The sequence below is a fragment of the Citrus sinensis genome, chromosome 9 (assembly GCF_022201045.2).
Source record: "Citrus sinensis cultivar Valencia sweet orange chromosome 9, DVS_A1.0, whole genome shotgun sequence".
In the NCBI taxonomy this organism is placed as follows: Eukaryota; Viridiplantae; Streptophyta; class Magnoliopsida; order Sapindales; family Rutaceae; genus Citrus; species Citrus sinensis.
Genome location: NC_068564.1, coordinates 12,972,227 through 12,999,232, shown reverse-complemented (window position 1 = coordinate 12,999,232; position 27,006 = coordinate 12,972,227). Strand labels below are relative to the sequence as shown.

At 31.0% G+C, this 27,006-nt stretch overlaps 1 long non-coding RNA gene across 1 annotated transcript; it reads right to left on the bottom strand.

Annotated features, from left to right (window-relative positions):
- Positions 1–2,877: 2,877 nt before the first annotated feature.
- On the bottom strand, positions 2,878–3,890 carry LOC102619582 (uncharacterized). Its single transcript, XR_008051527.1, has 2 exons — positions 3,349–3,890; positions 2,878–3,160 (listed from the first exon to the last, which is right to left on the bottom strand). It is a non-coding gene; the product is annotated as an uncharacterized LOC102619582 (long non-coding RNA).
- Positions 3,891–27,006: the final 23,116 nt, after the last annotated feature.

Below are 27,006 nucleotides of genomic sequence, written 5' to 3'. Positions count from 1 at the left end.
TCCCGCTACAGTGAACAGTTTAAAGATTTTGTATATAAACCGAGAGGAAGACTTAGACTCCTCAGGTTTTTCATTTCTCTCTTCAAAGCTTCTCTCTCTACTTCTTCTCCCCCTTCTCTCTAAAAACCTCTCTCTCTCTCTCTCTCTCTCCGAAGGGTTCCAAAGAAATTTTCTATTTACTCAATAGTTCTATCACAAGAGCTTTGGGTGATCAGACTAGTTCTTTACCTTCAATCTTCCCGTCTTTCAATCTTCCCTTCTGGAAAGATTTGAAAATTTGTAAAGCCAGAAAGCAAAGATGTATGTTTAAATTCAGTTCTTTAAATTTCAATGTAATTTAAATTTTCGTAATTTACTTTAAAGCATTTACTTTTCTGCAATTTAATTTTATGCACATTTAAATTTCAGCAATTTATTTTAAAGCATTTTTCTTTTCAAAGCATGTTAGCAGACTGATCTGTATCAGATCTGCCATATAAATTCTACATTCCTCTGAGGCAAAGAGACCGGATCTCGATCCTCAGTTGTAAATCTTCTCTTCTTCCTCCATTCCTTCAGAGCACCATTTCCGGGATCCGGATCTGGTACTGTGTATGTACCCAAACCTTAAAAGAACCTAATCTAAATCTGATAATAGCCCAATAAAAAGAATCAACCACGTTCAAAGTGACTTAACTTTATTTGGTAAAACAAAACTGATTTGGTATATCGGCTGGAAACCCGAACGTGCGGACTATTGATCTGTTCTAAGTCAGATCTGGGTCCAAAGGCTTCACTTTGTGTAGCATCGATCTGGTTTAACAACGCCACGTATCAACTAGTTATTAAAATTTGACAAACCGCGTTCAAATTTGTTTGATCATTGTATGACCTAAAGAACTCCATAATCAAAGCTGGTAATTTATTATTTTATAAAATTTGGAAAAGCCGATCCATTAATTGGTTTATTTAAAGTTTTTAATATTGAGATCTAACGAAAGCACATCCATCCTTCGATCCTATTTCCTATATATATATATAGTAGAGAGAGAGAGAGAGAGAGAAATGTTTCAGTCATGAATTTTAAAGTGCGGGAAACCTTTAAAACCGCATGGTTTTAAATGCTTAAAACTGTAAGTCTTCAAAGCCGTGTGGTTTTAAAGTTTTCCCACACTTTAAAATTTCTGACCAAAAAACTACTATATATATATATATATATATAATGAATTTAAATAAAATAGGGTCTTAATGCATAGTGGGGTGACTGGCTAAGTTGTGGGTTTAAGCGCTCCTGGTTATATATATATATAATGAATTTAAATAAAATAGGGTCTTAATGCATAGTGGGGTAACTGGCTAAGTTGTGGGTTTAAGCGCTCCTGGTTGCAGGCATTTCCACTCAAGTCACCACTATTAAAGCCCCCGGTTACTTCTAAGTACCAAATTCAACTAATTACAGCTTTTATACTTGACTATTGACTAAAGTTTCCATTTTGATAGTTCTGCAAATTACAGAATGCTAAATTCTTGGCACATTGAAATAGATTGGACCCGGCCACGTATATTCACACAATGCCATAACAAGCTAATTTATGAAATTTTAGTAGATATCAAACTTATTTAAAAAATAATAATTAATTCTACCATCAATTACTAATATTTAATCGCAATCATTCGAGTGTTGTATGATTATGAGTTTAGATCTACACTTTTAGTTCGCAAAACTATCAAAATGTTTATCTGCTTAATAATATATTTATCTAAATGAGCTCCCTTTGTTAATATTCTCACGGTACGTAATATTAACTTGGAAACACGCTGATTCAAGTTAATAATTGCATATACTCAAAGATGAAATCCAGCCCGAAATTTAGCTCCAAAGAAAATAAGTGTTTTAAAACACATTCACTAAGAAAATGGTTTGCAATCTAATTAATGTTTATTTACAATTAAGATACTTACGTCTATAACCAGCTCATGTCCCTCAATAAGGAGGATACTGCATAAATTCTTGAATGTATGTGACGATCTAATTGTTGAACGATTCAGACAACTCAAAATGCTTTCAACTTCCTGATAAAATCATGTAGAGTAATACATGTTGCTTAAATTTATTTTTTACTATAAATATGATAATATTACACCATCTATTAAAAAATGGCATATCATACACTGCATCTTAAATTACAAACTACGTATCTCAACCTTATATTTGTAGTATCACACGCTTCAAAAACTTGTACACACACTCTAACCGTGCATATCGACTTTTCATGCATCGAATGCAATTAGACGTCACGTATAAGTGATTTTGAAGTTGATGGATGACCTACTTTCACACTATACAAAGCATCACTTTCTCTCTTTAGCAAAAAAAATATATCTAAGTTTTAGAGGTTTGCAAGATCTTATAATATGTATCCACTATGTTCAAAATTTTCTACAAATACATTTCTCAAATTTTGCATTATCTATATTTGAAGATTTTAGGTCCTTAATGTCTCAATCTTCAATTAGGTCCCTATATTGTTTCAATTACCAACTATATTCTTGACATAAGAACGATAAGAAAAAATAACATTTGGATTCTATTACCATAATACACATGTTGTCTATTAAATTTTTGTAAAATGTCATATTTATCCTTCAATAATAAATTTAATCCGATGTGTTTACTAAAAGCTAGGAAGAAGATCTATGATAAAAAAAAAAAGATTATCTTTCAACAATATAGTTTAAATTTTCATCAGTGACAAACGTTAAAAACCTAAATATAATTCTCTCTAATCAGGAAGAATGATCTAAATTTGTCCGCAAATCTGGAAGTGGCACCCTCCTTTTGACATGTTGGCAAGTTTAATTTTATTTTAATAAATTAAAATCTAAAAAAAAAAAAAATGAACAACATCAACTTCTGCCAGCTACAACCTTTTTAAGTGTCAGATATTTAAGTTAATGTACCAATACGCTCTTGTCTCTGTACAAAGAAATTCGTACATCCCTAAAATTAATGTTTGGAGTACCCATATACAATAAGACCCTGTTAAAACAAATGTTTGTAAAATTTTTCAATTTATCAGTGACTATGCTTACCTTGGGCAAGGAGAAAGATCATTCAGACTTAAAAAAGATTCTGCAGAAGCAAGCATATATGTTTTGATCATCATGATGACCTCATATCCTACAAAAATTAACTTAAAAAATGCCTCAGAAGAGAGAGCTTTTTGTTGCTTTAAAATACTTTCATACAGATAATTAAAAAAGAAAAGAAAAAGATACAAAAAACTAAAGAAATATCACAAAATTAACGGGAAAAGCCTTTTAAATATACAAAAAAACAAAAAGAGAAGAATTTGCTTCGTTACATACACTGCTAGCTGCAAGCAATAGATTCCAAAGAATCCCAAGGGAGCGGTAACGCTGTTGCCATATCAATGCTTAAATATCACAATATATATTTGGGACAATATTTTTACAGAAGACCCGAAGTAAATAAGGAGTTGGGCTCTTGTAATGCTGGCGAAAAGGCCAAGAAAAAGAGGACAGCCATAATCAAAACAGGAATAAGAAGAAGGATCAAAGGTGGTGGTGGCAACGGTGGCAGCACCAGTGGCAACAATAAAAGTAACACCAGCAATACAACCATAACTATGATGGATAATCTAGCTGCAAAAGAATCCAGCATCAAACTTTGCATAGCATTGCTTAATTTTTTTAAGGTCTTGAGGAGGAATTCAAATGGAGAGTAGGATGTGAAGACGTTGACGGCAGGGTAACGCTATTTGTTTTAAGCGTTATGAGTCACCGTCAAAGACTCAAAGCGATCCATCCCTCTATGTCCCAATTCAACTAACCAAAAACTTATTACATTTTTTAATACGTGTGTGATTGAGACTGATGATAAAGAGCTTTAAAACAAATCTTCTTTCTCCAAAAGAACGTTAAAATTCTAGCTTCAAATGCTAAGTTAACACGTGTCATTCACATAATAAATGTGTGGTTATTAAATTTTTTAAATATTATAGTTTATATATATAATTGGAGAAAATAATCAAAACTCCCTATAGTTTGTTGAAATTGATCATTTCTCCTCCGTTAGTTTTAAAATCAAACAAAATCTCTTTATTGGTAAAAGAAGTCACTACCCAAAATTCTAAACAAAATTAACTTGGAACCTGGAGTTCTCTAACACTTTTTTTTTTTATTGAATTACGTTACGATCTATTCAAACTTATAATTGGAGTCGAGAGGAGTTCAGGCAAGGATGTATTTCAGGATTTTTGAAAAATTAATGAGGTAATGACGTATTACGCAAAAATCTGGGGGGACAGGAATTTTCCGAACTATTTGATTTCTCTCTCTCTATAAAGTAAAGATTTGATAAAGACTTAATCGTTGAATGAAACGTTTTAGTCTTTTAGACAAATGTGTAAACCTTTTTGTTCGCGGGCACCGTCATAAGGGTTGTAGGGGCGGTCATTGACATTTGTCGCATAAAATCTAATTTGATTTAAAAAAAAAAAGAACTTAAAAAAAATTTAATAACCCAGGCTTTAGAACTTCAAAAAAAAAAATTGTGACATAACTCCAGTGAAAAAGGCATGAGACATATACATTACAGAAGGACGTCGGATCACCAGCTTCATTTGAAAGAAAACGTGATCTAGCTCCTAGAAATAAATTAATTAGGTAGATCTATGTTGTAGAAGAGGTTATCTGACAATGAAGAAAAGATCTAGGAATGAATTTAAAATTTCTGCCGAAGCCTGAAGCCAATAAATTGTGTGATTTATTGGTTGATACTATTCAAATTCATTTTTTTAGTCTTTTATCTCCCCCAAACATTTGAATTCAGGTAGCCAGCTAAATTTGCTTGAAAACCACACTGGCACACTCTTATGGGTAACATCTCACTTCTCCATATTTTCTTTTATTGTCTTGTTAAACAAATATTGACATGAGTATTGGACAATCCTTCTTTAATACACAAAAGAAATTAAGAATCGATAAATATTAACTTGTTGGTCATTCTTGATCCTTCCAATACATGTTATTAATTTTTTTTTTTTAAAAAAAAAAGCAGAACGCAAAGTCAACAATAAGTCAAGAGGAAGATTCGAGGAGGAAAAACAGTTTTCAGAAAGTGAAGGTTAGTCTACCGCAAGTGGTATTTAGCATAGACAGTGATCATATTTGTACGTTGATTGTCAAACCCAAATTCGACAAAGATGATGTAGCTGCGGTTGCTTAGGACCCGGAAGAGGACAACAATGCCCATTGACGTATGACCTGTTTCCGCGCAATGCAATGCACCTCTTTTGTCAAAACTAAAATATAAATATGTATGGGGGTAGTTTTAATTTACACGTCTTCCCTGAAGTTTAGGAAAATAACAATTAAGAAGAAAGTTTTCACAATTTAAACATGCCTCCACTCAACAGCAAAAGCACAGAAAAAAGATTACAAAAATAAATGCAAAGCCTAGACATATTAGTTCAATTGCTTCTTTGAATGTCTTGATAAAGAAAAGATTGAAACCAAATGAAAATGAGAAAATAACCAATAATATTGCACATGCGGATAATAACATTGACTTCGTTTCGTAAAATTATAGTAGTTCCATTTATCAATTCACAACTGTTAAATTCGGGTTAATGGGAATATTTGTCAAAAAGAAGGGGGTTAAGTGTGATTTTTAGCAAACCTTCTCTCTGTCTGTGATGCTCCTAAACCTCAGCTGGAAATTACTCAAATTGTTTTCAATTGTAGACAATGACTTCCGGCCGCATCAAGTCATTTTCTAAACCCGTTTTGGCAGAGCTGTGCCGTGACTCAATTTTAACTTCAATTGTGTTTGAGAGTGTTGCGCTGTGGCAGTCCACCACAGGACAACGGTCCTAAATGGAGCCTTTAATCTCATACTTTATTATATCTTTTTCTTTAAACACGAATACGTAAATAATAGTACTTCTTTTTATTTGGACTCTCAATTCAAAAAATGGAGCGATCAGGTATCCATCACTCGGCCAAATAATAACTTGTAAACAAAATTGTTATTTAAACCTAAATTGATTAATTGCACTAGAATTATAGTTTAGTGGCATTGGCAATCACATGTGCCTTGTTAAGGGAGCAAGTTTCAGTCTGAGCATCGTATTGGGACTTTATTCTGCTCCCATAATTAAATAGAAGTACACATCTTTCCTAAGGATAGAGCAGGTTTATTTTCTGAGCATTAATGGGGTAAATATATTTTTAGAAATAGAAATTTAAATTGCGCACTAATAAAATCGGTAATCTAAAATGTCTTTAGTGCATTTCTTATTATAAATGTAAGTGGATTTCTAATTAATCATAAAAATCAATATAATTAACTACATTTAAATAATCTTTGGAACCGAGATGAAGGGAAAATGGAAGACCTCTACCATCATAGTACATTTACTTCACGGATTGGGAAATCGGAATCCAAAATAGAGATGAAGCATGTGCGACCCATATATTTTTGGGATTAAAGAATTAGAAATTGATTCCCATTGGAGGTGTTCATAATCAAGCTCTTATTTCTTAAACTCCCCATTTTATCCACTCAAATTTCATAATTTCACTTTTGTCCTCAATTAAAATGTTATTATATTATTGTTATTGTTATTATTTTGATTTTTGTAATTGTTGTTAATAACAATAATGATAACAACAACAGTAGCAACAACAACAATAATAGCAATAATATCAATAATAATAATATTACTAATTAATAATTATAAAAGTTAATGATAATAATAATAATGACAATGATGACGATGATGATAATTTCAACAACAACAACAATAATAATAATCATTATAATTATTATTGTTAAAATCATAATAATAATTATTATTTTGAATAATAATAATCGTAATTATTAAAATAAATAATGACAACAATCGACCAAGGTCATCTTATTTACTTGTAAAAATCCATTCCGATTTCAAGACAATGTAAACATATTAATGATAAATAGTTCATTCTGATTCTTGTTCCTATTTTAAAAATAAACAATTTATTTTGATTTCCATTCTCCATTCTAATGCTAACCTATTCCAATTTCAACCAATTTCAATTATTAATTAGTGAATGCATCACCAATGTTTACCTTGAAATTTGACAACTTTAATTAAGGGTGTGCCTACTTATTGGGTTGGGAGTGTAGAATTTTTTGAGAGTGAAAGTAGGAATTTCACTCTGTAGGTTTCACTTATTTTTGAAGTGATGAATGAGATTCCCACTTTCATGGAGGGAGATAAGACTCTCACTCATACTCCTTTGATTTCCAAAGATGCGCTTAAATCAATCTAAGAAATTACAAATGATCATTATCAATAATATTTAGATTTAAATAATTAAAATAAAATTCAGAATTTTTTAATTTACATCATTAAAAATAATAATAATAATTTTTATTTTATATAATTAATAATAAAACAAATAGATTATTGTACAAATATACTTTCTTTTTTATTTTCTAATTAAAAGTTACATATTCAATCCCAATCTTCGATAAAGTATTCACACTCGTTCTAATGTAATAAGTAAGTACTTTACTTTCACTTTACGTGCACACTTTTAATTTTAAGATTCTCACTTCTTAAATTCTTATTTCAATCCGAAAAGTAAAAAGTGCATGTACTCTAACGTTTTTTGGGCAAAACCAATCATCTTAAAATCAAAGTAATTATTGACAGAAACAATGTATCTGTAAAATCAAGTGGCCCTAACGCATTTAAAGTCAACATATATTCATGGCCTTCCAATATCTTAAATAACGTCTGCAAAGCCAAAACCACGAAAATGGAATCGCTAAGATATTTAGCTGAATTTTGGCGAAAGTCTACATAATGAATTCAATGAACACAATTATTGGTCGTGGTCCTAAAGTCTCGACGTTTAAAATATGGTGAAAACGTGTCAAAGGTCGTGTTTGATTTTAAAAAATGAGAGAAGTGAATACAGAGGAAAAAAAGAACTTTTTACGGGGGAATGACTCTCTGGAGCTTGTCAAGACTCTTGATCCCTTTAAACATTTTTTGTTTTTTGGCCCTACCAATATAAAAGGACTAAAATGACTTCAAGACAATAAATATTTCATTCCGATCTTTCAACTCATCTTATCGTTTACTCTGGATACCCTGCATTAAAAGTAAAACAATCCAAACAGCTTTCATAAATCGTAAATAAAACAAAAAGTCATTGATCCAGTGCTTTTCCAGTTGCAAAAGATCTGCTTCTTCGACAAAAGACTTCATGTGATATTGGAAATTTAAAATTTTCAAAGATTAAAAAAATGTTTCAAAGCCATTTTTCATCAATTCTTTTACTATCTATTACGTGTTAAGGGAATTTTATTCCACTCTTAAGTTTCTCTGCACAAATAACACTTCTAGACATTCACAAAATTTGACTTGATGATTGTTCTTGATGAATATAGCAATAAGTAAAATCATCAATGATCTTTAAGGGGAAAAAAAAAGTTGTATAATGGGTGTATAAACCAATTTGTCATATATTTTGGTGAGATTATATGCACTCTAAAATCTATTTTGGACACTCTGGATTTAATAGACAATTTGTTACATATTTTTTATAAGAAAAATTTATTACATAAATATCCTTATACCAAATTTCTGTTAAATCCACTCTTAAATAATAGGAAACAAAAACATACTGAGGGATAATTTTTCCTCATCCTCCTTGCCAACATGTTCTTCTATAAACCATTAAATCACAAAATCATCTTTTATTGTTTTAGCAGTCCATAAATAGATCCATCTATTTTTATTTTTAAAAAGTGCTTGGACGTTAGTAAAGTTGATGAGGAACCTGTGCGTTTGAAGGTGTCTGAGATGATATTACTTATGAGCAAATACAAGAAAAATCAGGCAGTGGAATGGCTCTAATGTTTAATAGAGATAATTGTCCGCTTGATCAGATGCAGTAACGATATGACTTGAGCATATCATTAACCACTCAAGTTATTTGCCCATAAACTTTTCTAGACCATTGCAAAAGACTATAAGCTAGAGAGAGAAAAAGGGTGAGAAAAATAGATAATAAGTCGTTTTTTAAATTGCACAAATTTAAAACGGGGTTATTTTCAATTTGGAATTATGAATGGTGCCAAGAGTAAGATTTTAATTTACAAATTTTAAATGTGTAAAAAATAAAGGAGTGTTCAATGTAGTAAATAGATATCCATATAGCCTCACCCTAGAATGTCTATTTCAATAATTTTGTTGAGAGATATTTTAGTAATAAACAAATTGTGAAAACATGGGAGATTGGAATTGCTTAATTGGTGTACCTAGCCTCACCCTTAAAAAAAAAAGATTAGGATCCTCTCATTATTTTTTGTCTCCTTACCTTCATAATCCAGTCAAAAAGATAATTTAATTATAAATAAAGTGAAAAAAAAACAAATATAAAACTCAATCTTACTCATTTATTACACAAGGAGAGGTGTAAGGAGAGAAAATCCAATTGTTGCCCTAAAAAAATATATGTGAGTTTATAACAAATACTTGAAGCTTTAATAATTACCAAACATACAAAGGGTAATTTGATCACTAAACCTTCAAAAATATTTAACAAGTTCTACTCACATCGAGTAAGAACAAGTGGGTTTTCAGGTAAAATTGGCATCTCGAATTAGGAATGGAAATTTTTTTCAGACCCAGACAAACCTAGATGATCCGAGCCATGTTCAACCTGTATCGGATAAATAAAAATGTAGAATCTTGTGGCATTTTTTAAAACCTGAGCATATCCAGATCTAATTCCAGATTCAACTAAACCCAAATTTCCAGAACTCAGACCTAAACTACAGGGCTTTTATAATTTATAATTTAGTTAATTTTTATTATGAAATATAAATACAAAAGCAAAAAGTTAAAGAAAACAAATAAAACAAACCCTAAAGCCTCACACCAATTGCCACCTCTATCTTTCTCATTATCAACATCAATTCAATATTCTATTAATAAATCATCAATTTAAATCATTGTCAATTCATCATCCATCACATCAAGGGTAACAACCAAGCTCTTCATTGTCAAATTCCATCTCATCTCTTGCCAAAGAGCAAGCTTTGCTACACCCTTGGACAATCTGTTTAGCATTCTTTGTGATTATGTCGTTAGCAGGGAATGCCTTCTTTATGATCCAACTAATATTAGCAATTGGAAGGTACCTATCTTCCTCTTGGATATTGGATCTCGAACTCTACTCGTTGCACTCGTGGCTGCAGCCTCTTGGACTCACCAGTGCCTTGGCCACCATATTAAAGAAACCACTAGTCCCTTCTCGCTAGTGCTTCAATAATTATTAAATTTTTTGTTGATGTGAATAGGCAAATGCAATCTAACACATAAAAATCAATATGTTTGTAAACCTTATTATTGAAATAAGCAAATTTAATAGAGATCTCATGAATTTGTTCAACCTTTTACTATTTCTACAAATTGTAAGAGCTAAAAGTGGCATGCATGAAGATTTCATCGTCCCAACCCTCATCCAACTAGCTGGATTTAAAACTTGCAATCTAGACACTTGAATTTTTTCGGGTTGAACTTACACCAGACCCAAAGGTGAAAATTTTAAGTTCATTTTCGAGTTCAGTAAAGTGAATTTCATCTGGGTCAAGAACCAAGAAAGCCAAATCCAGACTCAGACTCAGATTTTGCCATCTTATCTTAAATATAACAATTGATGTGAACCTCATAAAGATAAGTGAGATCACCTATCACTCAATGAGGTTCCTTTGCTAAGGATCATTCTAATTCAGATTCAAAGAACAAGGAAAAAAAGATCTTGACCCTTTATCTATAAAGATAAGAACCAATGGTGTAAGAAATCTAAGGTTGATGCCACATTCAGGAAGGAAGAGAAAAATTGTGAGTGATAAGCCAAGAAAAAATGCCACAAGATAAATTCTTAATAAGTGCTAAAAGTTCTTTAAAGAACTAAAGAGAAAAGTTCTCACTATTATTATAAACTCATATCTCAAATTCCCAATAGAGTTACATCGGTTAATACAATTGAATTTTATTAATGGAACAAGGTCCTTAATGCTACATAAATTTTAAAATAAAAAGGAAATAAAACATCTTGTTAATCTTAAAATAAAAAGGAAATAAAAGATCTTGTTGATTTTTAAAGTAAAAAGCAAATAAAAGATCTTAAACTAAAAAGGAAATAATAGATCTTGTTTCTAAAATATATTAGGAAACAAAGATTGTGCTTGATTTTTCTTCATAAGTTGGTAAGGCCTTGTTTGTTCTTTATGCAAGTCACTCCAAATTAGATGTGGAAGTTTCAATAATATTGACAAGCATTCATTATCATGAATATAAATTCATGCAAGTTATTGTCATGAATAAGTCATTAACTTGAGATGTGCTCAATTTATCCATTTGATGTTTCCTTCATTTTCTTGGTCCTTGCCCTTGTTATTGGACTTCCAGAATCAGTGGATCTTTGTGAAGCTTTAGTAACTTGGTTCTTATCATTCCCCCCTCTTGAAAAGGATTTGTCTGCAAATCTTCACCTACATCAAAAGGAGATAAACCAGCTATATTAGAACTTGCTTTTACATTATACTCACCTAGAAGATCCAATTTATAAACGTTGTCATTAATCTTTTCAATCACTTGAAATGGTCCATCTCCTCCTAAAAGTAGTTTTGAACACCTCTGAATAAGAATTCATCCTCATATGCAACTAAACCTAATCTCTCGATTCAAATACAACTTTCTTGCGCCCTTATTATTAGCTTAGTTAGCATATTGCTCAATTCTCTTTTCAATGTTTTGTTGTCTTTTCATTGATGTGCCTAACAGAGTCAGCTTCTTTTCTTCCTATGTAAATTAATTTGCTCATCCATAGATAAAAGTGTTCAATCTAAAGGAGTTAATGGATTAAAAGAATACACAATTTTCAAAAGGTGAAAACTTAGTTATTGAATATACACTCTTATTATATGCAAACTCTACATGCGATAAAATTGTTCCCATGTTTTGAAGTTCTTTTGTATTATAGTACCCAAAAGTCTTAGATATACCAAAATGCCCCATCGAACCAACTCCATGAGTTTCTATAACGAGCAAGTTACTCAATAAACATTTAGGTATATATAACTTATATTCTCTAAACAAAAATCATTATGCCCAAAGAATTTGCCAAATGCCTCTTTCTCACATGCATTGAATACATCACCAAAATGAGCATCATCAACACAAAAGTCTTTAATGTATTCAAAACCTAATATTTTTGCATCTAAGGTAGAAAGTAAGTCGTAGCTTCATGATAATGCATTAGCCACAATGTTTTCCTTACCTTGCTTGTACTTGATCACATAAGAAAAAGTTTCAAGCCCCACCTATTGGCATGGTGTTTGTCTAGCTTGTGTTAAGCTTTTAAATGCTTCAAAGACTCATGATCCATATGAATCACAAGTTCTTTTGGCTAAAGATAGTACTGCCGCGTTTCCAAGGCCCTAGTCAATATATACATTTCTTTGTCATATGTAGGGTAATTTAAGGCCTCATAACTTAACTTTTACCAAAATTAATTTTAAAGCCTTAAACTATTGATAAATTTAAATATTATTAATTTAATTTCAACATTAACATAAAATAATATAATTTTATGAAATACAATCCATACTGCGCTAGTTACAACTTTATACAATGCCCTTTAATGTAATATACCAATTTTTTTATATAGTTAATACAGTGTAATGCAGTATAGTGTACTAAATGCACTCTTACATCCTTGGCTTTCAAAAGAAATGAATATATTAAAAGTTGAGTTATTGGTTGATAGAGATGGCCAACGAGTCAGGCGACACATGGTACGGTAAGGGCACACCACATGTCTGTACAACATGGCACGATATAAGCACATTTTGTAGGGCACGTGGTATGGCATGGTACAAATGCTGGTTGAGTTGGGCTGAAAATTTTAGGCACATGGGTTTAAAAAGCATGACACAGTTAGAAGATGGGCTAAAGAACGACGCGTGAAAAGACCCACAATAAACAAGTTTTACTGGTGGGTTAGAATGCAGCCTAAGAGTCATTAATAGCATGCGAGCCAGAGTATATAGAAGTAAAACTTTTTAATAAAAATAAACTTAAAATTTTTAAATTTTACAAGTAACTTGAAATTGAATCTTTTGACATATTTTATTAGCGTAAGTTTTTAAATTCATTTAATTCTTAGTTTAAAAAAAATTGTCTTATTGTTTTATCTTTATTATTTATTAAATGAATAGATGATATTATAATTTTAATAAATAAAATTATAAATATTATAATTTTATAAATGTATGCATTAATATTAGTATGGACTATGATGTATGGCTCTATGTAAATCCAAGTTTGTTAAGTTAACTTTTAAGAAATTTTTTTATTATTATTGTTGTTGTCAAATATTAAAAACAAATTCTAATACCAAAAGGTCTAACTTAATAGTTAATATTACTTCTCTCACTATTATTAGTTTATTATTACTAAATATAAACTCGAGTTTTAAATTTTTAATTTTATTAAATTTGATTGAAGTCATGTGAACAAAAAAAAAGTACATGAGTTGGCATGCTCTACTAAAAAAAAAAACTTATTTGCTTTTTTCTTAAACACGGCCCATGAAAAAACTCGACCTAAGAAAAAAAAATTAAGCACGGCACAAAACCATGCTATACTGACTCGGCACGACCCATTAGCCATATATAGTTATTTAAAGGAAGGGAATGGTTCTGCCCAGGCGCAGTCATTTTCAGCTTTAACTAGCTTGGTTGATTCGGCAAGACAATTCGTGCTAATCGTTCCACGCACCTGGCCGATTCTATTCAACGTCTCCTTTTGCTTTCGGTCAATGCTATGTCTGTCAGCCTGTGGGTGTATATAAAAACATATACATACTGTTTTAACTGAATCTTCATCAAATTTATTTTAAAGGTCAGATAGTTGCTCCAGCTCATGCAAGCTCATCTTGGTCATTTTTTTAAGAAATGCGAGCAGAGTTTAGTAGTAATATGAAGTTCAAAAAATTTCCAGCAAGAACGATTTTTTTTTTTTTTCACCAACGGTAGTCGGAGAATATACTCCAACATTAAAGGATAACGATGAAGAAACTGTGTTTTAGGGAAAAATTCCTAAAATTTTAAGAAGTTCAGAAGATGATGAAACAATATGGAGAGAGAAAATCCTTAGTGTGAAAGCGGTGATACTGGAATGTGTGAAACTAAACCTTTTCATAGTGTCTGGGAGGTCATCTGATAATTTTCGACCATCTAGCGATTATCCATTAACTGCATCCTCCTGACAGGACTCGCCCCGACCCCTCCATAAAATCCACGATGAATCCTGTAATCATCCCCTGTTTCGTATCTCATACTGATTACGAAAATCATAATATTATGGAATCTATTAATAACTAGAATAGCCTCCGGCCTCTACCATAAACATAGGAGGAGTTCTTGTGTCTCGTTTATAAACATACTCAAAATCTTAGTATTTCACATCCAACAATATATGCATAAATCCCTAATCTCAAATAGACATAATCTAAGCTTCACGAAATCATGCAAAAACCTAGGAGAAATATGAAATCATGCTACTTGTTTATCTTACATGTCCTCAAACTTTCGCTGAAATTGACATCTTGGAAAATTTACGTCTATGAAACTACGTCGAGCCAAGGATAGGTTCTGATGTTAGAGATAGGGCCAGGACAATAAGGACGATCATAACCATGACCGGAAAAAGAAGCAGCACCAAGGGTGGCGGCGGCAGCGGCGGCAAGAATAGTGGCAACACTAGAATCGTCACAGTGAAAACAACCATAACTAGTATCGATCTTACACTAAAAAATCGTACCATCAAATTCCTTGAAAGCTAAAAAATCTTACTCATCTGCATCCCTTTTCATTCTGGTCCTCGCATGCAAAGAGAATTTATGCCAAGCTTGAGAGGTTAAGGAACTTGATGAATTGGTCATAGTCATTATGGTCAGCAAAGCCATATATACCCCACACTTTCTAGTTGTGTCCCGATTCATCTAATCCAAACTTAACTTTTAATTAATTATTTTTTTCATTCATCAAAGTGGATGGAAAAAGACAACCATGGCTAGTTGTCATTAGCAACTACTACTTAATTTGAGGACTAAAAACCGCAAGAAAGAGAGAATGAATAACAATTTTTAATTACTTTTCATTGCCTATTTGGTCTTCATCTTCCATTCTTTCTTAATGAGACTGCAACAACTATTGCTATGAATTAATATAATAATGAGGATTCATTACTTTTTCTTCTCAATTAAATTCGGCCGAGTTAACGTATGTAATTTGTATTCCTTTGTTTTTTATGCATGTTCATTTGGGCAACATTTTTTTTAAACTACGAAATAAATTTTTATGTTTTAATAGAAGACATTGATAAGGAAATGCGTGTACTAGTCCCATTTCAACTAAATTAGGCGCATAAATACACGAAGACAATGTACAGGACCCTTAAATTAAAGAAGAAGTTAAAGGTTTTCAACATCTTATATATCCTTATTCACGCTTAATTTAATAATACTATCAGCAAACACTATCTCTCTTCAACCCAACATTAATATGTTATTCTATATGAATAGTGTTAGAAATTCCAGCATTTGAATTCTAATTTGTTTTCCAACTATATGTGTCATTCTTTTATTAAATGAATTTCATACCTCCAAAAATCACTACTATACCATCCAAGAGATGAATGCCATCAATTAGAATCTAAATATTATGATCCTAGCATTATTCAATTCCATGTATAATATCTTCGTTTACAACTACACTTTGTTAGATATATTGATTAAATCATTTTTGCTTCATTAATCGTCAAATAACCACTTTTTCTTCTCAAATTTTTCATGGATCCAACTACTAGGGAGACTCGGGGCAGTACTGGAATTTGTAGGTTAAAGTTATGGGTTCCCTCAATTGACGACAATACTAAAATTTTAGCCTTCATTAACTATAAAGGTTTTCATCAAGTGTAGGTATGTGTAAATAGATTAAGATTCTTTCTTGATATGATATTTTTCTGAGTAACATTTCGCAGCATGATTGGTAGTTAATTAAATGAAGTAATTAAAGAAATTAAATCCTATCTAAAAGGGACATATGATACAAGATCTTTAAAAACTCAAGAGAACTTTGATCAGGAGAGGATTTTAATCCATGGATATGTGTTTTATAAAGCTGAAATAATAGCAACGTAAAATCATCTATAAAGGACCAACATCACTACAACCACCTTTATATATAAGTAGTTGATATATGAAACTCTTAGTGCTGTATTGCACTGTCATTCTTTTCTCTTTAATTCCGTCATTCTCTTCTCTTTAAGTCTTAGTATGTTTGGGATTGTGGTGCATCTTTTGTTTTAGTTTTGTCTTGTACTCTCGGCGCACAAGAAGAATTACTGAAATATAAAGTGAAAATAGCAGAAATACAGCCAAGGAGAGGATATGATGAGCCGTACTCCTTAAAAAAGATCTAAATTTATTAAAAAAACAAAGACTGCTATAAAGAAATATTCAGGCAACCATACTGAATCTAAATTTTGAATAACCATTTGCATCTTGAGGGAAAAATTTTCAAACATCAGAATAAACACTCATAAAATATAAGAAAGAACGTCAACAAAATTTTGTAAATATTGAAGGGTTTACCTGAAAGTGTGATGAATTTGGTGAAGAATTAATGGAAAATTGACGGAAGTTTATAGGAAAGTGTTGAACTTCGTTCAGTTTGGTTCGGTGGAAATGGGTGGGGTGGATTTTGGAAGTTATGTGAAAATGGGCTCGTTGCTAGATTGGGCTCTGTATGGGTGTGGCGTATTTAAAAGAGACTGGTGCTACTGCCACACCATAAGCACTTTGCAAACCACCTTTTTCTCCCATCCCATAGACAATTAACCACGTATTAATTTTCAAATCTCAACTTTATTTTGAAGTTACCGCTTATTATTCTTCACTTATTCTTCTCAGCATAAACCGCCCTACAATTCTTTCGCTGACTGCTCAAGCATGAAATCTTTAACAAAGGAAGAAAAAGCTGCTTCTTTATTTTGTCCCCTCTACTTAGTTGTCGGTTTTAACGTTGGGTACAAAGTCATAATTTTCAATTGTGTTTTTTTCCCCCCAAATCAATGATGGTTGAAATTCTTTAAAAACGGGTGACAAATAATGATGAAAGATATTTTAGTATTACTTTTAAAATCAATATGACAATGTTGAATTTAGAGATTTTGCAACGATTAACTAGTAAATTTGCAAAACCCAAAGTATAGAATTAAAATTGAGAGAGAGAGAGAGAGAGATAGAGAGAGAGATACTGTTGGGAAAATACATGATATACAATGTAGGAGGAACATATTCTGAAATTAAAATTCGACTTTACAACATAAAAAACATTACGGTTGAAGTAGTAATTACTGCAATGAAATAACAACATACAAAAGACAAAAGAATAGAATGCAAACTGATGCCTGTATGATACCACAATTTTCATAAAACAAATTTGCCTCCTTTTCTTAGGTGTTATAGAATTCAAATGGCGTTTGTTTCCTAGGATACAATGGTAATGGGTAGTTCTGGTGCACCACCAAGTTATTCAACAACAAACTTTTATTAACCCTTAACTTTATCAAAATGAATATACTAAAAAGGACAAATTAAAGATTATCTAACACCATTCTTTCATCTATCACTTCTTTCTTGACATTCTATACGTCTCTACCCTCTCCTTGTCACTTCCTTGAAATAAAGAAAAATGCCAATTTGTAGAATTTGGTGAGGGACATTTTCATCCATAAATTTGTAACCATTGCTTTTAATATCTAACTAAAAGCCTAATATTAGGTGTCAGAAAATTCATACTTATAAAGGATAAAATTGTTATTTTGCTCTCCAAGTCTCACTAACATTTCTACTTCTATGTATTTTCAGTCCTTTAAATTTTGATTGTGTACGTTTTGTTATAATTTAAGTATTTTATATATTTAAGAAGTATTTTGGTCATTTTATGATTAAGATAAATCGAACAACAAAACATATAGCACTTTTAAGCTCAAAATAATTGAAGACCTTAGAAAGAGCATAAAGGACAAAATCATGATTTTAGGATTTTGGTGGGCCTAGCTGACGTGGTATTAACCAATGACGTGGCAACATCCTAGTGAACTAAAAAATATTGACGAGGCATTAATTGATAATGTGGCAGTATCTTATTGGATTGAGAAATGCTGATGTGACATTGACCAATGATGTGGTATTGACTGCTGATGCGCCAGCATCCTATTGGATCGAAAAATGCTAACGTGTAGTTGACTGATGATATGGCAACATATTATTGGAATGAATCACAGCCCTAATGATGTGTTCTAACTAATCAGAGTTTGTCATGTGGTGCAGTCCTGAGCATTCGAATAGTTTTTATCTAATGACCATAATTTACCTATTATATCTATAAATAGGGGGCTCCCCCTTAATTCAACAGTTCTGAATCTAAATCTAAACTCCATTTTCTATAATTATCTCTCTATTTTTTATTTTCTATGTATTTTAATAAAATTATTATTTTACCTTAGTTCAATTATGAGTGGCTAATTTAATTTCAAGCTTGGGTTGAAGGTAAAGTCTCAACATGATCTATGGGCTTAATTTGGTAAGTTTATTCATCATCTCTCTCTCATTTATGTGGATTGTTTTGACTCATCGTTAAAAGATAGTAATAATCTTGTGTAGATTTTGCACAATATATTCATCCTCTCTCTCATTTATGTGGATTGTTTTGACTCGTCGTTAAAAGACAGTAATAATCTTGTGTAAATTTTGCACAGTATACCGGCTCCCTAGTGCAAGCTCATTACTGTTTAGCAAGATGAGCACTTTACATTGTATATTAGCGAGAAACTCCCATATAGTATTAGTGGTTCATCTTGACTTAGTGTTGATAGAGAATGCATCAATGTTATTTAATGGACGATCTTGCCATATTGTCAACAGTAGGTGTTAACATATATATATTTCCATAATATTGATTTTGATGATAACAAACTGGATTAACAATGTTGGAGTCTTTAGAACTGATTAATTTTAAGCCATATGAAGTTTTTAGACAAGGATAAGATTTTGAAAATATACAGATAACTAATAATCCTTAGCCGGCAAATCATTTTTCTTAAGTTTTACAATTTTTAATTTTGGAAGAAAACAGTGAACCGTTTATAGGAAAACGGTAATTCAATAAATTACAGAGAGCAAATTCTTTGGGACTGGTGAACCATTTACTAAAAACGGTTAACTGACAAATTTCAAAGAGCAATTCTAAAAACGGTGAACTGTTTAGCACAAATGGGTGGCCGATAATTTCTTGCAAGTTTATGAAATTTAGCGGTAAATTGACAACTCTAAACGGTGAACAGACTATTCAAATTTTAGCATAATGGTAACTTAGACAAAGTCAAAAAGGAGATCCAATAGCAGTTAACAGTGATCCAATTATGCACAGAATGTCAACAACGATTAGTTTTCTTCTCTAACTATTAAAAGGCTCAATCAAATTCAAATTATAACGGATTCTACAATTATCATTGAGCTTGTTATTATGCATTCAATCCTTCTTGACCTTAAAACTTGTTAAAATTACATTTTAAGTTTTCATTTTGTAAACACATACATTGTGTGAAGGAGAATTTGTGTACTTATCTTTTTTAACATCAAATTAAGTGTTTGAGAGTGTGAGAAACACTTTGGTTAAGAGGTTAAGGATAACCTCAGGTTGTAAAGGTTGATTGACAACTTGAAAGTCAATCACAAAGATTTTGAAGGCTTAGGGTGTAAGGGTTGGATAGTGGAATCCTTAAGCTCGGTGAGCTTGGAGGCGTAGACGTAGACAGAGTTTACAGAACCACGTAAAACTCTAGTGTTCAATTCTCTTTGCCTTCTTACTTTACATTTTTACTGTTGTTATTTATTTCTTATTTGCTTTATATTTGCATTAAATTATTATTTTAAAATACTCCATAAATTTTAGAAACCCAATTCACCCCCCTTTGGGTTGCATAGCTAGTATTTTGTTTGGTATCAGAGAAAAGTGCTTTTGTTAAGACTTAACTGTCTAGAATAAAAGATCCATGGCAACCCAACATGATTCCACTTTTAGAGAAGGTCGGTCCAATATTAGACCACCATATTTTGATGGAAATGACTATCCATATTGGCAGCTGAAAGAGTTGATGAAGATAAAAAGAAAAAGAGCATTGCCCTGAAAGTTTCAAGATTGGAAGTAATGAAGAAAGTGAAATTGAAGATGAAGATATGGCTAGGATAGCTAGAAAATTCATAAAAAAGAGATCTAATGAGCAAAAAAAGTTCAAAAACTTTAAGAACTAAAAGGGGAAGAAAGAAGCAATTACTTGCTATGAATGCAATAAGCTTGGCCATATTAGATCGGAGTGTCCTCTTCTCAACATACTCAAGAAGAAAGCTATGGTGGCAACTTGGGATGATAGCAATAAGAAGACTTCAAATGAGGAAGAATCACAGAAGTGTGAAACCTAGCACTTATGACAATAGGAGAACAAATTGATGAGGTAAATGATCTCCTTTCTTATGATGAATTGTTTGAAGCATTCACTAAATTGCATAATGATTTAAAAAAGTTTTGAATGAAAAATGTTTCTCTTAGAAAAAAAAAATGTAGAACTTTCAAATGAGAATGAATCTTTAAATGCAAATATTAAATGTTTAGAATTAGAAAACAAAAAGTTACATGATGAGATTATATCTTAAAAAGAAAGCATTGCATCTGAGCATGAAAGTTTACTTAAAAATGATTTGAAAAAGGAAAATAGAATGCTTAAGAAAAAGAGTAATTAACTTAATGATATTGTCATAAAATTCACAAATGGGCAAACGATTTTAGATAACTTGTTTGGTTATAAAAAATGTGTTTTTAATAAAGGAGGTATTGGCTATAAGCCAAATTTGAAACAAAAATATTACAAGAATTATTTTGTGAATGCTACCTCTACTAATGATGAAATTGTATGCCATTATTGTAATAGAAATGGTCACATGAGTTATAGATGTTCAATTAAGAAAAATGCATATTATAGAATCAAATGTATTTGGGTTCCAAAAGGAACCATTACTAACACTCAAAGACCTAAAAAACTATGGGTACCTAAAACTTGAGATTTCTTCTATAGGATTTAAAGAAGAAAAATAACAAATGGTACTTGGACAGCAGATGCTTGAGACATATGATTGGCAATTACTCTTGGTTTTCGAGTTTTACCAAAATAAAAAATGATGGAGAAGTACCCTTTGGAGATAATTCAAAAGGAAAGATTATTGGTATTGGTAATATTGGTAAATATTCCTTTACTTTTATTGAAAATGTGTGTTTGAAATATGACTTGCTTAGTATTAGCCAATTGTTTGATAAAGGCTATAAAGTTATTTTTGATAAAATAATATGTGTTATTGAAAGTCCATGTGATGATAAAGTGTTGTTTATTAGAAAAAAAATGTGTTAATTTATACACCATTGATATAGATTGTGCATCAACTCATGATAAATGTTTTTCAACATTACATGATGATAGTTGGTTATGGCATAGAAGATTAGAAGTATTAGCCAATAGTTTGATAAAAGCTATAAAATTATTTTTGATAAAATAATATATGTTATTGAAAGTGCATGTGATGGCAAAGTGTTGTTTATTGGAAAAAGATGTGTTAATATATACACCATTGATATCGATTGTGCATAAACTCATGATAAAATTTTTTCGGCATTACATGATGATAGTTGGTTATGGCATAGAAGATTTGGTCATGCAAGTATGGATTTGATTTCAAAAATTTTGAAGAATGATTTAGTTAAAGGTTTTCTAAAAATTGGTTTTGAAAAAGATAGAATTTGTGAAGCTTGTCAATTTGGAAATCAAATCAAAACCTCTTTAAAAAATAAAAATCAGTTTTCCACTTCAAAACTACTTCAACTTCTTCACATGGATTTATTTGGATCTTCTAGATATGCAAGTCTAAGTGGTAAGTATTATACATTAATAATTGTTGATGATTGTTATAGATACACATGGGAATTGTTTTTAGCTAATAAGGATGATGCCCTTGATGCTTTTAAAATCTTTTGTAAAAAGGTTCAAAATGAAAAATATTATGTTATCTCTTGTATTAAAAGTGATCATGTTAGAGAAGTTGAAAATCATGATTTCGAAAATTTTGTAATAACTTTGGTATAGAACATCAATTTTCATCACCAAGGACTCCAAAACATAATAGAGTTGTTGAGAGAAAGAATATATATATTCAAAATATGGCCATGACCATGTTGAATCAAAATGCGTTACTAAAATATTTTTATGCTGAAGCCGTTAATACTGCATGCTATGTTTTGAATCGTGTTTTGATTAGACCTACCTCAACAAAACTCTTTATGAGCTTTAAAAAGATAGAAAACCTAACATTGGCTATTTTAAAGTTTTTTAATGTAATGTTTCATATTGAATACTAAAGACAATATTAGTAAATTCGATCTAAAATCGTATGTTGGTACTTTTCTTGATTATTCAAATACAAGCAAAGCTTATAGAGTGTATAATAAAAGAATCTTGGTTGTTGAAAAATCTATACATGTCACATTTGATGAGTCTAACCCTTTCTCTACAGAGAAAAATGTCGTTAATGATGATGCAGATGAAGAGTTACAAAAAGAAGAGTCTTCAAATGACAAACAAGAAAATGCACCATGTGAGAATCAAGAGGAGCAACAAGAAGAACAAACTAATATGGAGCAAAATAAAAGTAATTCTTAAACACTTCCTAAGGAGTAGATGTATATTTCTTCTCACCCTCCTGAATTAATCCTAGAAGATCCTTCATGAGGTGTAACCACTAGATCATCATTTAGAAATATTTGTGAACATGCTGCATTTATATCTCAAATTGAACCAAAGGATCGCACATCTCTAACTGTTTTTTGTTGTGACAATTTAGATATGACTTCAATTTTTGCTTTGTCAACTTCAATTCCTTTAACATATACAATATGACCCAAAACAATTTCAGAAGTAACCATGTAATGGCATTTTTCCCAATATAACACGAGTTCTTTTTCAACACATCTTTTTAAAACATTTTCCAAATTATCAAGGCAATCATCAAAAGAATTCTCAAGCACAGTCAAATAATCCATAAAGACCTCTAAACAATGTTCAACCATATCAATAAAAATACTTAGCATGCATCTTTGAAATGTTGCAGAAGCATTACAAAGTCCAAATGGCATTCTTTTAAATGCAAATTTTCTAAAGGGACATGTAAATGTGGGTTTTTCTTGGTCTTCAAGTGCTATAGGAATTTGATAATAACCTGAATATCTATCTAAAAAGCGGTAGTAGGGATGTCCAACTACTCTTTCTAAGATTTAGTTAAGAAATTGTAATGAAAAATGGCCTTTTCTAGTGGCTTCATTTAATTTCCTATAATCAATGCATCTGCGCCAACTAGATGTAATTCGTGTTGGAATTAATTTAGATTGTTTTCATTTTTAACAACAATGATTCCAGATTTTTAAGGCACTACTTTTGTAGGACTTGCCCACTTACTATCAAATATAGGGTAGATAATTCCCACATCAAGTAACTTAAGAACTTCTGTTTTTACTACTTCTTTCATGTGTGGGTTTAATCTTCTTTGAGGTTGTTGACATGTTTTAGCATTTTCTTATAAATTGATTCTATGTGTGTAAATTAAAGGATTAATACCTTTAATGTCATTTAAAGTTCATCCAATTGCGTTTTTATGCTTTTTAAGAACATATAGTAACTTACATTCTTGGTTGCTTGATAATGTTGAAGAAATTACAACAGGATAAATTTGTTCTTCTCCAAGATAAGTATACTTTAATTCCTCTGACAAAGGTTTCAATTATAATTTAGGTGCTTCTTGTTGTTCAGTCTTTTTAAATTGTTTTGGTTTATGTTCTTTTGTATGTTTGTATTTTTGTATTTTTTATTCATTTTCATTTTTTTATTTATTTATTTACATCTCCTCAATAATGCTTCCAAATTACTCTAGCAGTCCTTCTTTGTTCCCGCTTTCAATTCCAATTTATTCCTGAAAAATATTTATAAGATAAAAAATAACATATTGCGAATTAATTTAACACAAAAATTTATTTGGGGAGTATTAAGATAATTTAGAAATAATGAGCGCATTAATCTACACAATAAGTGTAAAACTAATAATTTTATCTTTATTACACGTACATTTTTTAGTGTTAATCACACCCCCCAACCAGCTTATTACTAGGCCCTAGCATTTAAGCGATAAAAATTTAGAGAAATTTCAAACTCAAATTGAAAATCTTTTTTTTTTTTTGAAAGATTGTGTTTACTTCTTTCATCAGATTAATGACAACAATCAAATAAAAGTATAAGCATTATCTTCAGCCTAAAGAAAATCACACCCACACAAAACAATTCAGTAAAATCCTGTAAAATGATCAATTATCAGAGCTACATTAATCAAGCCACTTTTAAGAATGATACATCAAACCCCAAAATCTCACAATTAAGAGTGACTCTCTCAAAAGAAAATGTACCCCAAATTAATTTGTCACTCTAAAAAAAATGGTAGATTTGAAAAAATAATAAAACAATATCATACACTCTCACCAAGATAAAAATAATGCCTACAACTTAGAAATAAAATGATCTCAAGTCCAAGGAATTACTAGCAAAATTTATTTTTATTTTTATTTTTATGCATCACCACATCTTTTAGTCCATATTACCAGTTTTTACTTCAAACTATAGTTTCCAAAAATCGAGAAAGACTTTTATTAGGACGTAACATAGGCTAGGGTCATAGCTAAAAAAAAGTAATAGGAAAAACAAAAATATATGTTTGAAAAATAGGGGACTTTTTGGAGATTACAAGGTGCTTTTTTTTTTTTCCTTTTTGCTTGGATTTTTTTCTTTATTTTATTTTATTTTATTTATTCATCTATACATATCATCTTTTTTTTTATAGCACCATTATTAGGAATACATAATCATCCCTATTTTCAAATATAATTGGGTGGTGGAAAACATAAAATATAAGGTGATACTCTATAATGGAGTGGGATAAGATAATAGGTTATCAAAGGAATTTTTTTTTTCAAAGGCTCAAAGGGGTTAACTATGGATTCTTTATAATAGGGTTGGCTAGAAAGGCTCAAACGGATCAAAGATGGTCTTCTGTCATCTTTTAGGGTTCTATATAATCTTTCATATCCACTAGCTCAATGGACTTTTAGATACGGCTGCACAAGCCTTTTTTTTTTTATAGAAAATATTGAGATCTTGTGCAATAAATTGTGAAGCTGTATAGGCAAACAATGTTACTCTACAAGGATAATAGGCTCAAAAACTCGTTTGGTCTTTTCATAACATGTACATTCCTCCAAACGGCTTAATCAATTTCACTCATCCAATTTCTTAATTTACATTTCAACATGCAAAAGGGAAAATATAGTGTAACATAACTCAAGGCCAAAGATAATACAAATACCAAAATTTGAAAATCGTCATGTTATCTAATGTTAAAAGATCACACCGAAAAAGAAAACTCTTTTTTTTTTTTAAAGAAACACTAAAAGAAATTGAGACTGATTGTAGAAACTTAAAGGAGATGATTTAAGAGAAAAAGAGAAAAAAAGACAAAACAAAACGTTAGAAGACATTTTTTTTTTTAAACAAAACACTAAACTTAAGAAGATGCATTTCTAAAGACACTACATTTTATATTCTGCCATCTTCGACTCAAATTTTTATCCAAAGTTAGTCTTTACAACAAAAATTAGTAAAAACATCACTAGGACTAAGCATTCCACAATTATCAACTATTCCCTCCCCCTAACCTAAAAGAGACATTGTCCTCATTGTCTAAAGAAAGGAGTAGAGTTTAGAAGATATCACCTGGCCACTGCTGGAAATATTTACAAACGAAGAGTTAAATCTAATTTACACTTTTTACGAGAGTTACTGCCATCGTCATCAGTTGTCCAATCCAACACCAAAGTCATGGGATCTGGCTCTGGTTTGTAAGCTTGCAAAAGATCAAGTAACTCATTAGCAGTAGGAGCACAAATGAAGAGTTTTTTCGCTGAGGATGGAATGAAATAATTTTTTATTGCATAATTAAGAAATGTTATTAAGTCATCATAAAAGTTATTAACATTTAACAAACTGATGTGTTTTTTATGAATATTCAAATAGGCCCAAGAAGCAAATGTAATTAGCGCTTCTAAAGTTGCAAGATCTCCTGGTAAGAAAATGAAAGTGTCAGCATGATTTAACATTTCAGATATTCTTTCTTGCATATCTGTGACAACTAACTCTTCTCCAGTTGATGAGTCTGGTAAACATCCTAAAGGTTTTAAGGCTTTTGGAATGATACCTAGCACTTGGCTTCCTCGAACGAAAGCAGCTTCAGAGACAAGCTTTGATAACCCTCGGTCACCTCCTCCATATACAAGATGTAGTTTCCTCTCTGCTATCGCACGACCAAGATCTATGGCTGCTTGAATGAACTCCTTATATTTTCCATAGCGAAATCCAGAAAGCACACAAATGTTTTTAAGTTGACTGCTTAATGTTGCTGCCATTAGAACAATTCTAAAGAGAAACAATTTATGAGTGCTTGAAAAGAAGTTCCTATTTAAGGATCTTAGTGACATATATAATGATATACATCTATAAATGGGGTGGTGTGTTTGTCAAATGACGCGTGAAGCTTTTAGCTTAATAATTCAAAGGAAAACAATGAAAAGAAAAAAAAAACAAACAGTGATTAGATATAAAAAGACACACAATAATAATAATGTAAAAGATAAAAGAATAATAAAATAAAAGGATATTTACTTGT